General features: G+C 37.5%; 1 protein-coding gene across 13 annotated transcripts in view; it reads left to right on the top strand.

Moving 5' to 3' along the window:
• Positions 1-16,153, top strand: part of BBS9 (Bardet-Biedl syndrome 9) — a 448,679-nt gene that overhangs the window by 58,190 nt on the left and 374,336 nt on the right. The window contains exon 4 of one of the 13 annotated variants that reach the window (XM_045052593.1): positions 168-231. The exons of the other annotated variants lie outside the window; for them this stretch is intronic. The gene's annotated coding sequence lies outside the window, so the exon portion shown is untranslated. The remainder of the gene's footprint in view (positions 1-167; positions 232-16,153) is intronic. 13 annotated transcript variants of the gene reach the window in all.

A 16,153-nucleotide genomic window follows, 5' to 3' on the forward strand; every position in this document is an offset into this window, starting at 1 on the left:
GTGCAGTTGATATACAATGTTACATTAGTTTCAGGTGTGCAACATAGTGATTCAGTAACTGTAAAATTATGCTATGTTCACCACAAGTATAGCTATCATCTGTCACCATACATTGCTATTTCAGTATCACTAACTGTATTTTCTATGCTGTGCCTTTTATCCCCAAGACTTATTCATTTCATAACTGGGATGAACCCATCACTAAAGTCAGAAGATGATATACTTTTATAGGTAAGGTCTTGGTTAAGTTCTTAGCTCTTTGGTAGATGTTGTGGATTGAGTTAGTCCTGTTTGGATCATATAGAATTTGGGAGCAGATGTTGGCTGACAAAAATCACATGTTTGCTATACAGAGAAAAGACAAAACTCTAGAATAGTGGTTCTCAAACTTTAGTGTCCACCAGAATCTCCTGGAAGGCTTATTGAAACATGGATTGATAGGGCCCCTCTCAGTTTTTAATTTAGTAGGACAGAGGTGGGGCCCAAGAATTTACATTTCTAACAAGTTTCTACATGATGCTGATACTGCTTGTGTGGGGAACCATACTTTGAGAACCACTGCTTTTGAACAACGGTTCCTAAACTTTAATGTGCAAAGAATTTTCTGGGAAGATTTACTGGAAATGTTGCTTCTAGGGCCTTCCAGAAATTCTGAGTTGGAAAGTATAGGGTGGGGCCCAGGAATCTGTATTTTAAAGTATCCCAGCTAATTTTGGTGTGTGTATGTGTGTGTGTTTGTGTTTAAATTCCATTGTATGGATATATACCACATTTCATCTATACATTCATTAGTTGATGGACAACCCCAGATAATTTTTATACAGTAGCCACAGGAGATGAGCATACTATACTATGAGAAATGCTACTCTGTAGGTTTCATGTAACAAAGATTTTAAATTAATTATCCTGGGGCGCCTGGCTGGCTCAGTAGAGTGTGCGACTCTTAATCTTGTGAGATTGTGAGTTCGAGCCCCATGTTGGGTCTAGAGATTACTTAAAAAAAATCTAAAAAATTAATCACCCTTATTTATTTTTACTAAATTGAAACGCTACTTGTCTAATTTCCATACATGCTTTTGTATCATTCAGTATCCCAGCAGGAAATAGAATTTAGATGGTTTGAATGAAGATATTTTAGTGAAGGGATCATTGACAGGTGTAGGCAGAGTTAAGAAAGAAATAATGAAGCATCTAAATATTATCAGCAGTGGAAGCTTTTACCATTTCTAGGGTTGAAGGGACAGGAGGAAGTAACGGTATTATTTTGAGGTTTATTAAGAGCAGGAGCCATGGAGAAGGGTCCTTTCTCTTATTCTTTATTTAGACAAAAACTTCTCATTCCCAGAGGAGACACAAAGTTTCATCAGTCACCTTTTGTTATAGGGCGATATTTTAGTCATTTTCCCATCTGAAATCAGATTTGCAATGTAGTCATCACCAGTGCTCATCATATAACATAGTGGCAAAGGGATGGGATGGGTGGAGAAATAATTGGTTAATATAAAATATGCTTAGCTGTAACATTCTCCATGTTTGTAGTTGGTCAACAGACTGAGGTTGATAATCATAACTTACTTTCTCCACTACATGTTTTATATCCTCCTTGTATTTTCCCAGCACATTGGCTAGTCAGACTTCTTTGCCTTCATATCCCAAAGATCTGAGTCCTTAAGTATCCTATGTTTATTGGATTAACCTAGTTTTTCATTAACTTTATTGTTGGACATAGGAATACTAAGAGGCTGCCCAGTGAATCCCTTGGATTTTAGATGTAGTTTACCTGGTCCTGTTGTATAACACCCTCCACTTTCCGCTTAGTAATAGAGAGAAATTACTCTGTCAATACATTACTTTACTTTTCTTTTCTTTTCTTTCTTTTCTTTTCTTTTCTTTTCTTTTCTTTTCTTTTCTTTTCTTTTCTTTTCTTTTCTTTTCTTTTCTTTTTTTCTTTTGCCTATCCTGTGGTGGTGGAATCTCAACAGGGGCAGTCTCAGCTTGAAATTTAATAGAACTGTGACTGTGTTCCTTGCTGTAAGCTTTCTTTTCCTGGGAATGAGGGTCTCTAGTATCTTCACAAAGTATGTCCATTATGAGAAATCTTTCCACACAAATCCTTCTGGACCTCCTTTTTATCAATATTTCAGTCTTGATTCCAACCCATTAGCTATTACCCATGTATCATTGTAAATGTGAATCTCAGGCTCACATTCCCAGTAAAGTGACAATAAGATACATTGCTCAAAATTAAACTCATTGGGAAGATTTTCCTTTGTTACTGTTTTTCAAGGATACCTTGGAGTAGGAAGCTGATGTTATAGCTTACCACTGGTGACAACATATCATGTAGACCCATCTGTAAATCAAGTCTGTGGGTTTTTTCCTCTTCTGTTTATTGGTCATAGGGAACTCCATATGAGGTCATGGGAGAGGCAGTGAAGCAGCTGGAGTATGTACTATGCGAATTTGAGCCACTGACTCATTCAGTTTATGCTTTCTTTTCTTATTCATATATTTCATTTCTCTTCAATGATGAAATACTGCTTCACATACTTAATCTCATGACTCAGTAGATTGGGTAACCCATTTCACGATGCGTAGCTCTGGTCATGAAGTTACTTGGTGTCCTATAACTAGATGTTCAATCTGTATCTTTGCCCTGTAGAACTAGGAGCTATTTCTCAAATGGAGAATAATTGTTGACAGAAGACCCAAGGGTCTGTGCAGTGACTCTTCTTTTGGGGGTTTCCAGAGGCTATATAGAATAGACCTACCTAATTCGAGTACCACTGGGTCTGCTGGGCCCATTGACCTGTAGAAGATCAATTTACATTGCAGCCTTTATGAACCTCAGAGCCCTATCTTGCTCTGGGGTCTACTTAAAAGTAGCAACTCTACTTGAATGTGCTATATATTGCTTCTAAGATTCAAGGACACTCTCCGAGTTTCGTGCTTTTTTCTTTTTGGAAGGCAGTGCAAGGTGAAGCAACATCTTTTTTTAGAGGGCATATTCTAACATGCCCCAGATTTTCCTGGAAACTTCACAGTGTGGCAGACTCTTGAATTTTTATGGGGTACTTGCCACTTCCTGCTTACCAGATTTATTTATAATGTCATCAGCGTATTGGACCAGCACTAAAAGAAGATACCCTTTTTAAAAAATTTTGCATGATAAAGAGTTTTTACTTGTAAATGCTTATCAGTACACCAAGCAATAACATGTAACAAGTTTTTTAATCCCATCATCTAGTAATTTTGATTAAGAGAAACTAAAAGTGGCCCAAACAATTATGCTAGTATTCTTTGTGCTAACCTTATCCAGAAAGGACTATTTTAAGGCTGGTTGCTGCTCCACAGATTATAAATAACTATTTATCACTTTTTCCTAGATGAAGCAGTTGACCTTCAAGAAAGATTTAGGGGAAAAAAATCTCTTTCTTTCTTTCTCTTTCTTTCTTTCTTTCTTTCTTTCTTTCTTTCTTTCTTTCTCTTAATTAATTAATTTTAAAATTTCCATCCAAGTTAGTTAGCATATGGTGCAACAATGATTTCAGGAGTAGATTCCTTAATGCCCCCTACCCATTCAGGCCATCCCCCCTCCCACACCCCCTCCAGCAACCCTCTGTTTGTTCTCCATATTTAAGAGTCTCTTATGTTTTGTCCACCTCCCTGTTTTTATATTATTTTTGCTTCCCTTCCCTTACGTTCATCTGATTTGTATCTTAAATTCCTCATATGAGTGAAATCATATGATATTTGTCTTTCTCTGATTGGCTAATTTTGCTTAGCGTAATACCCTCCAGTTCCATCTATCTTGCAAATGGCAAGATTTCATTCTTTTTGATTGCCAAGTAATACTCCATTATATATATGTATATATACACACACACACACATACCACATCTTCTTTATCCATTCATCCGTTGATGGACATTTGGGCTCTTTCCATACTTTGGCTATTGTCAATAGTGCTGCTATGAACATTGGGGTGCATGTGACCCTTAGAAACAGTATACCTGTATCCCTTGGATAAATACCTAGTAGTGCAATTGCTGGGTCGTAGGGTAGTTCTGTTTTTAATTTTTGAGGAACCTCCATAATGTTTTCCAGAGTGGCTGCACCGGTTTGTATTACTACCAGTGTGCAAAAGAGATCCTCTTTCTCTGCATCCTCGCCAACATCTGTTGTTGCCTGAGTTGTTAATGTTAGCCATTCTGACAGGTGTGAGGTTGGTATCTCATTGCGGTTTTGATTTGTATTTCCCTGATGGTGAGTGATGTTGAGCATTTTTTCGTGTGTCTGTTAGCCATCTGGTTGTCTTCTTTGGAGAAGTGTCTGTTCATGTCTTTTGTCCATTTCTTCACTGGCTTATTTGTTTTTTCGTTGTTGAGTTTGATAAGTTCTTTATAGATTTTAGATACTAACCCTTTATCTGATATGTCATTTGCAAATATCTTCTCCCATTCCATCGGTTGCCTTTTAGTTTTGCTGATTGTTTCCTTGCTGTGCAGAAGCTTTTTATTTTGACGAGGTCCCAATAGTTCATTTTTGCTTTTGTTTCCTTTGTCTCTGGAAACGTGTTGAGGAAGAATTTGCTGCAGTTGAGGTCAAAGAGGTTTTTGCCTGCTTTCTCCTCGAGGATTTTGATGGCTTCCTGTCTTACATTTAGGTCTTTAATCCATTTTGAGTTTGTTTTTGTGTATGGTGTAAGAAGGTGGTTCAGGTTCATTTTTCTGCATGTCGCCGTCCAGTTTTCCCAGTATTATTTTCTGAAGAGACTGCCTTTATTCCATTGGATATTCTTTCCTGCATTGTCAAAGATTAGTTAGCCATATGTTTGTGGGTCCATTTCTGGGTTCTCTATTCTGTTCCATTGATCTGAGTGTCTGTTTTTGTACCAAAAATCTCTTTCTTTCTTAAAAATTGTTTAACTATATCTAAGAAAGAAAATGCCAGATATATATGTTGCTTGTGTTAAAAGGCATGAGGCAATGTATACTTGCTGAATTTCTATGACATATGAGGTAAAAAGATGAAGACTTTGGATAAGCTCTAAGTTTGTACCAAAAAGCTAGATTTGCTATTCTCCAAAAGGTAAAGGAACCTATTATATCATGTACAGCAATAATTTAGTGCCTTTTTTAGAAGAATATAATTTGAGCTTTGCTAAAGCTAGCTTCATATTCCATGAAGGCATCTGAAATGCCAATCCATGGAACAGGGTCTTCTTTCTTTTTCCCCTAAGCATTCTTGGGGCAATTTCCATGGATTTCTGGTTGGATGTGGTAGACTAAGAGGTTATCCATGACTTTATCCCTGTTCTGCTGAAAGTAGTTCTGGAGGATGGTTATTCCCTGGGTCTTCTCCACTTCAGTGCTGCACTTGAATCCCAGACCTCAGCTTCCTCGGCTTTGAAACTCTTTCTCCCTTTATAGGTGAAATTGTTTAATTGTAGCCTGAGCTTCTTTGGCCTGCTTCAGCCTGAGGTTTTTTTGCTTGTGGGCCACAGGCACGTTCTCTGTGGCCTGTTTCTTGCTTGCAGCAAACAGTTGTTGGATGTGCTGGGACTGACTGACTGTGGTGGCAGCCTATACTATCATCTTCTTTTTTTTTTTTTAAACTATACCTTCTTTCTTTCTTTCTTTCTTTCTTTCTTTCTTTCTTTTTCTTTTTCTTTTTCTTTTTCTTTTTCTTTTTCTTTTTCTTCTTCTTCTTCTTCTTCTTCTTCTTCTTCTTCTTCTTCTAATGTTTATTTATTTTTGAGAGAGAGAGGGAGACACAGAATCAGAAGCAGGCCCCAGCCTCCGAGCTGTTAGCACAGAGCCTGACACAAGGCTCAAACTCATGAACCGTTGAGATCATGACCTGAGCTGAAGTAGGACGCTTAACCGACTGAGCCACCCAGGCGCCCCTGTACTATCATCTTTTGACAGGCAAAGGAAACTACTTGTGATTGTCTTTATTCATTTCTTTGTCATAAAGAAATGTAATAGATTAATAGATTTGCACCAGGTTTCATGAACTGTGTTAACCTTTTCCATTAAAATATACCTTATTTTTGAATAGCAGCTGTAATTGGAATCTCTCCTAAGTTTATGATAATCCATAGTCGTTATCCAAGATCCATTTGGCTCTTTCACACACCAAACAGGGTAATGAATGAAGATGCATCATAGTTGTGTTTTTTAAGTATTTGATGGTGGCACTAATCTCTGTAATTTCCTTAGGGATGAGTTTTGCTTTTGAGAAATATGTTAGTTTGGTGGGTTGGGGGCAGTTCCAAGGGATTCCGGTTAGTCTCTGGTATCATAATTGCCTTCATAATACTCTTCCTTAGGTAGAGGCTAAGGTAGGGATTCAGCTAGTTTATGAGAATATCTGTTCCAACTTTGAATTACATCAGTGGGAAAATAATGGCAGGATGGGTCTATGTACCCACCGAACTTACTGTGAGAAAAACTTGGGTCAAGTCTTCATTGATCACTGGAATTCCATAAGCCCCACTTTGAGTAGTGATCACATGGCATTTAACATTCTCAGATATTAATGAACCTAGAACCTAAAAGCTTTCTTTTGTGTACCATCACCCTATTCATATGGCCACCATAGATACTTTTAGGTTCTCTGCCTGTACCTTAATTTGGAAGTTCAAGGTCCTTTTTTTATTTTGTAAGTGCTTAAGCTGTGTAGGTAGCCGACTAAGCAGTCTTTGTAATTACTGTTGTCATCAAACAATCAAGTGCAATAGCCATTTATCTCTCAAATCCATGTCTTCACTGGCATTTTATCCCACACTGCACTAATAATATTTTGAACAGTTGTGATTCCATCATATGCCATGTATTTCTTTTGTTTTCTTTATTTCCCCTCTGCATGGAAATCACCTGTGTGTTCATCAGATATGTGAGCAAACCAGTCCTCAAATTCCTGAGTACTGTATCTGTTAAGATCCCAGCAGGAAACAGAATTCATGGCAGATGGTTCAAACAAAGGGACTTTCAGGGAGTAGGATTACTTATATAGCTGTGGGAAGAGTTAAGAAATTGTCTCTATCGTTAGCAAAATAAATATAAACTATCTAATTTAAGTAATTGTATTTTGGGGTATTTTTGTTACGACAACTTGGCCTTTTCCTTAACTAATACAAGAATTTACATTATTATAGCTGTGTAGGCACTACTGACATCTGAGGCATAAGTACATTGCTTCTCTTTGTTTTCTCTGAAGTTAAAGATAATTTAAAGAACATTTTTACACTCTTTAACCAGATTTCTCCATTGTTAATATTTTTATCTAATTTGTTTTTTTGTTCTTTCTTTCTTTTTCTTTTCTTTTCTCTTTTCTTTTCTTTCCTCCTCACACTTTCTCATGCATACACAATTTTGTTTTTCCTGAACCATATGAGAGTACATTACATATATCATGGCTCTTTATCCCTGAGTACTTTAGTGTATATTTCTTAAGAATAGGAATATTCTTATGTAGCCACAGTACAGTTGTTAATTTCATAAAATTACATTGATATAATAATTTTATCTATTCTAATACCCAAATTCTGTCAGGTTATCTAATAATGTAAAAATGTGCTTTATAGCATTTCTCCTCCCTCTCCCCCACTATTACAGGATCTAGTTTAGAGGCAGGCACTGTATTCATTTGCATGTATTTTTAGCCTTTTTTAAGCTGTGAAATTGCCAAAGCCTTTCTTAGCTCTTTATGACATTGACATTTTTGAAGAGTCTCCGCCACCACTTAAAAAATAAAACATTTCTCAATTTGTTTATCAATTGCTTCCTTGTAACATTAAGATTATACATTCTTTTAGCCAGAATACTGCCAAGAATAGCTAGAATTGCATTTTCCTCACAGTATCATGTATAGTCACCTTCACTGATTAATTTTTTTTAAAGTTTATTTTGAGAGAGAGGGAGAGAGAGTGAGAGAAAGAGAGAGAATGAGTGGGGGAGGGGCAGAGAGAGAGAGAGAGAGAGAGAGAATCCCAAGCAGGCTTCATACTGTCAGCGGAGAGTCTGATGTGGGGCTTGAACCCACAAACTGTGAGATCATGACCAGAGTTGAAATCAAGAGTCAGATGCTTAAATGACTGAGCCACCCAGGCACCCCGGTGATTAATTTTGATCTGCTGGTCAAGAGGTTGTCTGATTTCTCCACTGTATAATTACTGTTTTTTTTTTTCCTCCTTGCTACTAGTAAGCAATGCACATATCTTGCTTTTCATCAAAATTTCCCCTTAAATTTATCATTCATTGATGATTCTTGCCTGATAAAATCTTTACAGTGATGGTTGCAAAATGATTCTTCTACCTCAGCACTTCCTTTATATTTGCCATTTGGCCCTTAGTGTTCTATTAAGCAGTAGATATCCCTTCTCCCTCATTTATTCATTTGTTTATTATTATTAGTGTGACTCATGAATTTCTATTTTCCCCAATAGTTTATAAGTCAATATTGAACTTAAGAGTTTTGGTTCTTAAATCATTCCAGATTTGGCCAATGTAAGCCTCTTTAAGCTAGCTCCTGTGTCCTTGTGACATACCTTCCCCTACCCCTGCTCCCCTTTTTTTGTTAGTACTTTTTAAACTTTATAGCACAGCAGGGTGTTCCAGGATCATATTATACCTATCCTGCTCTACCCATGGAATAAGCTATATCTCCGAGAAGCCCTGGTTCCTTTTAGTGGGAAATGGTATTAGAGACTGAGATCTGAATGCTGGGTGTGCTCATGTTCCATGGTGTTTTTGCTTTTAGAGGACAAAGTGACAAATATGTACATGTAAACATACTTACACATACATACAAATATGTAAGCACATACATACAGACATGTACAGAAATAGATATATGCACATCAACTTAGACATATACATTATTTCAGTATCGTGAGTTCACACCAGTGTCCCCAATTTCACAGTTCTTTCTTGGCTTTCCCATTCCATATTTATATCCCTTCTTTCAAAGTGGATGCTGGCTCCCAACAACATTCATTTGCTCATTCCTATAATACATGTAGTAGTTTCAGAGTGTCTTCTGACCATATCACTACAAGAAACAAATCTCTGTTCCTTCTCTTGGTGGATAACTCACTCCCAAAATCAAGCGCTTCTCTAAGACTGCCACTTGGATCCTGCACACTTTCAAGCTCCTTCCCTGTAGCCAGACCCATGAACTCCTAGTCCCAATCCATGTTGAGTATTTTTACATTTATTGTTTCACTTTTTTTCTTGGATTTTTGTCTGTGTTTTCCCTAAGATCTCTGCTTCCCTCTGTTCCTTTACACAGAATCTTATCTGCCTTTCCTTCTCTACTTTCTATACTTTCAGGTCTCTGGTAGTAACAATGGGCTGATGGTGGAATTGCTGTTGGAATTCCTCTGCCCACATATGGTGGAGGTTGCAGTGTTCTCTTTATCCCAGTAATGCAGAAGGTACAAGGATAATGTAGTTTTATGGTTTTTTTTTTTTTGTTTTTTTGTTTTTTTGTTTTTTGTTTTTTTCCAGGAGAGTAAAGGAGGGAGGGTTTTGGACTTAGGTGACCACCATTATTCTGTGTATCCAAAAAACTCTGTTTTTTAAAAGATACTTTTAGATCTCAGACATGTTAAAATGAATATAAAGGGACATTATGAACAACTTTATGCCAATATTTTAATAACTTAGATGAAATAAACAAATGACTTTAAGACCACAATTTACTAAAAACTGACACAAGAAGAAATAGAAAGTTTTAGTAGCTATGTATCTATTAAGATTTTTGAATTCATAATAAAAATCATTTCAAAAAGAATATTCCTAGCTTAGATAGTGTCACAGATGAAATACAGTAAATGTTTAAGGAAGAGATAATACCAATGTTATATAAACTCCAAAAATAGATGAGGAGGTAATGCTTCCCAACCGATTTGTGAGGGCTGAATGGCCTTGATACTAAAGCTGTCAAAGATATTATAAGAAGGAAACATTACAATCAGTCTCCCTCATTAACACAGATGCAAAAATACTAAAATAATATTAGCAAATGGAATCTAGCAATATGCAAAATGGATAACCTGTCATGAGCAATTGGAAATTTATTCCAGGAATATAAGATTGGTTCCACAATTGGAAATAAATCCATAAAAAACAAGAAAAACTGTAATACTTAACATAAAATGAGTTATAGACCTAAATTTAAAAGCTGAAACTATGAAACTTGTACAAGAAAAAAATAAATATTTATTTTTATAGAGAAAATGTTTATTACCTCAGAGTAGGCAAAGACTTCTCAGGCATACAAAGCACTAATCAGAAAAGAAACAAAATGGCAAATTATACTTCACCAAAATTAAAATCTAGTCTTTGAAAGATAACTTCAAAAGATAACATTTTTATAAGAAAATGAAAAGGCAAGCCTTAGACTGAAAGAAAATATTCATAATGCATATAGGTAACAAATGAGTTGTATCCAGAACATATGGACTCTTAAAACTCAATAAGAAGCTAAACAACCCCAATTTTTAAAAATGGACTAGTGGGGCGCCTGGGTGGCGCAGTCGGTTAAGCGTCCGACTTCAGCCAGGTCACGATCTTGCGGTCCGTGAGTTCGAGCCCCGCGTCGGGCTCTGGGCTGATGGCTCAGAGCCTGGAGCCTGTTTCCGATTCTGTGTCTCCCTCTCTCTCTGCCCCTCCCCCGTTCATGCTCTGTCTCTCTCTGTCCCAAAAATAAATAAACGTTGAAAAAAAAAATGGACTAGTATTTGAAGAGACATGTCACAAAAGAAGATATACCAACGGCCCAATAAGGACATGAAAAGATGCTCAGCATCAATAGGCCCCAGGGAAATTCATATTAAAACCATAACGAGATAGCTCTGCATATCCAGCAAAAAAGCCAAAATAAAAAAAGACTGAGGGGCACCTGGGTGGCTCAGTTGGTTGAGCGTCTGACTCAGGTCATGATCCCAGGGTCCTAATTCTGTTTAGAGTATCATGCTAAGTGTGGAGCCTGCTTAAGAGTCTCTCTCTCTCTTCCTCTGCCCCGCCCCACTGCTTGCGTGTGCTCTCTATCACAACAAAACAAAAAACAAAACAAAACAAACAAAAAAGACCGAAAATAACAAGTTCAGTTACTGGCTGATCACATTGAACTTGTGACAGCTTGATTTTATGTTCTTGTATGTAAGATGTGTGGGAAGTCCAAGGTACGTAAAACCTTGGATTGCAGGTAACTTGTTCTGTGAGTGTTCTGCAGATGGGCAAACATTTCTAATACATTTTAACTTGATAAACAAAAGACGTCTTGCAATACAAGTAGTACGTGACACATGATCACAAGTGAGTCAATGGTTCTTAAAATTCGCTTTGATACACAAGTGCTTTGGATAACAAGCATGTTTCCAGAATGAATTATGCTCACAAACCAAGGTTTTACTATATTTCCTAAACTTATTTGACTTGAGGTATCTTAACTCCCATTCCCTGTGGCTCTTGTTATGGCTTGGTTTTAGGCTTTATTAGGTGAGTCTAGAGCAGGGTTTACTCTAGGGCATCGTTCTTACTTTTAAAGGAGCAGACTTTCTCAGTGTGTTTACAAGGTGTTAATGAAGCCTCTCCATATCAGCTGGGCTAGACCTCTAACTAATCGCCCAGCACTGCTTGACTTCTGGTATCTGTTCCATTCCTTCCCCTGTAGCAGTCATCCTTTGGTAAATCCTGTCATCTCTCCATGTGCATGCTCAGGTCTGTGCTCAATTATGGACTCTCAGGAAACTATCTCACAGCCTTATGCTTTTCCCACTGTAGGGCTCCTTTCTCTCTGCTCCACAGGTTTCAAGTTCCTCCCCCAAGTGTGACTTCGGCTTCCTCAGCGTAGTGGCCACTGTGCTCTGCTTGAGCTCCAGCTTGCTGTGCTGCAGTTGGCAGTTGTCTCTTGACAGCGAGCTTGGGCAGTGGTGGCTTTGACCTTATGAGTTTCCCTTCTCTTGGAATCATAGGCTTGTGCTACCTGTTGTCAAATGCTTGCTGACTGTAGTATGATACATTTTGTTCAGTTTATGGGAGGTTATGGTGGGAGGGTATATTATTCCATTTTAGCTGGAAGTTGAAATCCTCCCAGAGTCTTGACTTCCTAATACTTAGAAAACAAGATTATTCTTAGTTTCCTGAAGGAGAATAGAAAAGCTATAAGATCTGCCTTAAATTTCCTCCAGGAACAGGGAAGCATGATTCCACAGAGCAGATTTAAAGGGACAATATGAGAAAGAATAAAACTGTGTCCTACTTACACTCTGCTGAGTTCAGGTAGGAAGGAGATGTTATCTTTTCATTTGGTACTCTTCTGACTTCTCAGTTTTATTACTTTATAGTTTTAAATGGTTAAAAGTGAACCCAGTTTAGAGGCACCTGGGTGGCACGGTCTGTTAAGCATCTGACTCTTGATTTTGGCTGAGGTCATAATCTCATGGTTCTTGAGTTTGATCCCTGCATTGGACTCTGTGCTGAGAGTGTGGAGCCTGCTTGGAATTTTCTGTCTCTGGTCTCTCTCTCTTTCTGCCCCTCCCCTCCTTCTCTCTTTCTCCCTCTCAAAAATAAATAAATAAGTAAACATTAAAAAATAATAAACCCAGTTTAACAAGAAGAATTGATTCCTGAGAATAGTCCCTTCCAAACCCTCAAATATCATATAATAGGCCTCTATGACTTCAGAGGTGGTTTTCAGTCAGCCCTTTGATAAACACAAAAATCATGTTTATAATCATTACATGGCTTTGCCAATGACAAAAGATAATAATTTGAATTTTTTTGTTATTCTGAGTATTTGACTTCTGGTGATCTTTCCATATAACTTCTTTCTTTTTCTTTTAATTTATTTTTAAGAAAGAGAGAGAGAGAGAGAGAAAGAGAGAGAGAAAGAGAGAGTGAAAGAGAGAGAGAGTGTGAGCAGGGGAGGAGCAGAGAGAGACAGAAACACAGAATCTGAAGCAGGCTCCAGGCTCTGAGCTGTCAGCACAGAGCCTGCTGCGGGGCTCGAACTCGTGAACCACGAGATCATGACTTGAGCTGAAGTTGGCTGCTTAACCGACTAAGCCACCCACGCGCCCCTCCATATAATGGGGCGCCTGGGTGACCCAGTCGGTTAAGCATCTGACTTCGGCTTAGGTCATTGATCTGGCGGTTTGTGGGTGCAAGCCCCGTGTAGGGCTCTGTGCTGACAGCTCGGAGCCTGCTTTGGATTCTGTGTCTCCCTCTGTCTCTGCCCCTCCCTCGCTCACTCTCTGTCTCTCTCAAAAGAAACGTTAAAAACAAAAAAGAATTTTAGACTTCATAGGCTTCATAAACATCTTTCATCACTTAATTTTTTTTAATGTTTTACTTATTTTAAGAGAGTGTGTGTGCTTGTGCATGAGCGGGGACAGGGCAGAGACAGAGGGAGAGAGAGAATCCCAAGCAGGCTGATTGATAGCACAGACACAGGGCTCAATCTCACGAACCATGAGATCCCAACCTGAACCAAAGTCAAGAGTGGGATGCTAAATAAATTCCTGGCCTCAAGATCAGTTATATATTTGTCGACTATGTATATGTAAATAAGAGCATGCTTGTGATTTTTTTTTTCTTCATTTTATTTTTAGTGTTTTTACTTGGAAGGAAAAAAAGAACAAATGTTAACATTTAGTTAGACCCCTGATAGTCTCTAGTTCTTAAGATATCAGGATACAAATAGAAACATTATTAAGTGGGTAAATTATCACTCCTCAATGCGGGGTGAATTTAAGATGAAAATAATATTATAAAATTATAAATTATAAAATTTATAAATTATAAAATAAAATTCCTGTTCTTTGATGAATTGGATAAGTCACTTTTTTTTCTCCAAGTAATAGTGGATGTATTTAGAAGGATAGTTTTTTGGGAAACTGCATTAATAGTAAGCAATTTAACATACAGATTTTCAAATTATATGTTTGCTAATTAAGTTTTCTCCCTTATTTTCCTATTCCTTGGCTTCCCCTTAGCCTTTTCTTTTCTATCTTATATCTAGTCTTCTTTTAAAATTTCATCCACTTATATGTGTGCAAATTCTAAAGGATGCCACGATGGTAGGGATGTTTGGTATAGGGGAATAAAAGTGCTTTAAGAGTCCGGGGTACCCAATTCAAGTGGTTCTGACAATACTATACCTGTAGGTGGGGCTAATTAACTGCACCTGTCTAATTTTACGAATCCATTTTTACCACTTGGGGATTAAGTAAAAGGTTCTGTTTGGTGACATAAAAACTTATTCTCATGACCAGGGAACAGTTCAGAATGCATTTATTGCTGACTGGATCCATACTGTTGTATTCATTTGTGAATGGAGGTACCTTTTCTCAAATAAGCGGCCTAACGTGTACCCAGTTTGCTTTACTTTCCCATTCCTCTATTTGCAAGAGGAATTAACTGCATGTTTTTCTCACATTTGTTGGAGCCAACATGCTGAACCTATAGAGACGATAGAAGCTGGAAGAGAAGAGAAGTTCTGGAACCATTTTATCATTAGATTAAATATACATAAATACAAATTATGAGATATTTTCTCTTTGATATGTATCCCATCTCTTTTTCTTGAATTTTCTTCTTAGAAAAGTTTCATGTTTTAGGAGACTAACCACATAAAAGGGAAAATCTGAATGCTGATTTCTCCATTAGACAAAGAAAGGGTTGTTATTACCATCTGTAATTATTGTTACTAGTTTTCTCATTCTTGCCCATTTGAGGATCAAAGGTTTTGTTTAATGTCATTGAACTCTGATCCCTTACAAGGCAGCATACACTTCGGACACTAGGCCATCAGGCCTTCTGTGTTCTTGTTAACTTGTACATTGTCAAAATGTGTCCTTTTGGCTGGTATAATGACATCTACACTTCTGCTTTTAATAAGAATAAGAATGACCCTTTCTGAATAATGCCATTAAAAAGAGAAGAGGTTCTCCATTAGTTGCAGAAGTTCTTCACTGATGGTTGGCACAATTTTTTGGTTCCTAAACCTAGGCCTCAGTCCTATCCTTGCAAAAGGCCAAGCTGTTTACTAAGGAAAAGGATTAGTATCTGTGTATATAAAGAAATTATTTTCCATGTAAGAAAAGTATGGGTACTGTATTCCATTCAAGGTAACAAACCACTGAGGTAAAAAAGAATTATCTTTTAACAACCCAATTAATCCTTCATCTTTAAAAAGAAAAAAAAAGGTATTGGGAGTATCAATCCGGTAATAAACCTATTACAAATCAATTTTTTTAAAGATTTTTTTAAAGCTTATTTATTTATTTTGAGAGAGAGAGAGAGAGTGAGCAGGACAGGGGCAGAGAGAGAGAGAGAGAGAGAGACAGACAGACAGACAGACACACACACACACAGAATCCCAAGCAGGTTCTGCACTGTCAGTGCAGAGCCTGATGTGGGACCCGTACCCATGAAACACGAGATCATGACATGAGCCTAAGTCAGATGCTTAACTGACTGAGCCACCGAGGTGCCCCTGAAAATCTGTTTTAAGATCAACAAGAAGTTTGCTATGCTTGCCTTCTTCACATGGTGGTAGTTTGTGGGAGAACTTTGACTTTGATGGAATAGATGTGTGTGTTTGCCTAACTTATTGCTGTGTGTGAAAGAAAGGATCTCTTGGATGGACCAAATTGCTTTTTGTTTTACTGATTTTTTTAAATGTTTACTTATTTTTGAGAGAGAGAGAGGGACACAGAGCATGAGTGGGGAAGGGCACAGAGAGAGAAAGAGGGAGACAGAATCTGAAGCAGGCTCCAGGCTCTGAGGTGTCATCACAGAACCTGATATGGGGCTTGAGCTCATGAGATCATGACCTGAGCTCATGAGATCATGACCTGAGCTGAAGTCGGAGGCTTAACTTACTGAGCCATCAGGTACTCCTTATTGATTATTTTCTGAAACTGAGATTGCCTTATTAAAACTAAGGAGTATGTTTGGTGAAATTTGATACTTCATTTTTAATAATTGATATTTTCTCATATGTTGATTTATGGTAGTTTTTATTAAAAACAGGCATTTGTTATGGGAGAGAGAATAGCGTACTTAAGATTATTTGCAGTTCCTAATTTTTAACACTAAAAGTGATTGTTTTGACATTTAGTATTTCTGATCACATG

This window comes from Felis catus, chromosome A2, assembly GCF_018350175.1.
Source record: "Felis catus isolate Fca126 chromosome A2, F.catus_Fca126_mat1.0, whole genome shotgun sequence".
Lineage (NCBI taxonomy): Eukaryota > Metazoa > Chordata > Mammalia > Carnivora > Felidae > Felis > Felis catus.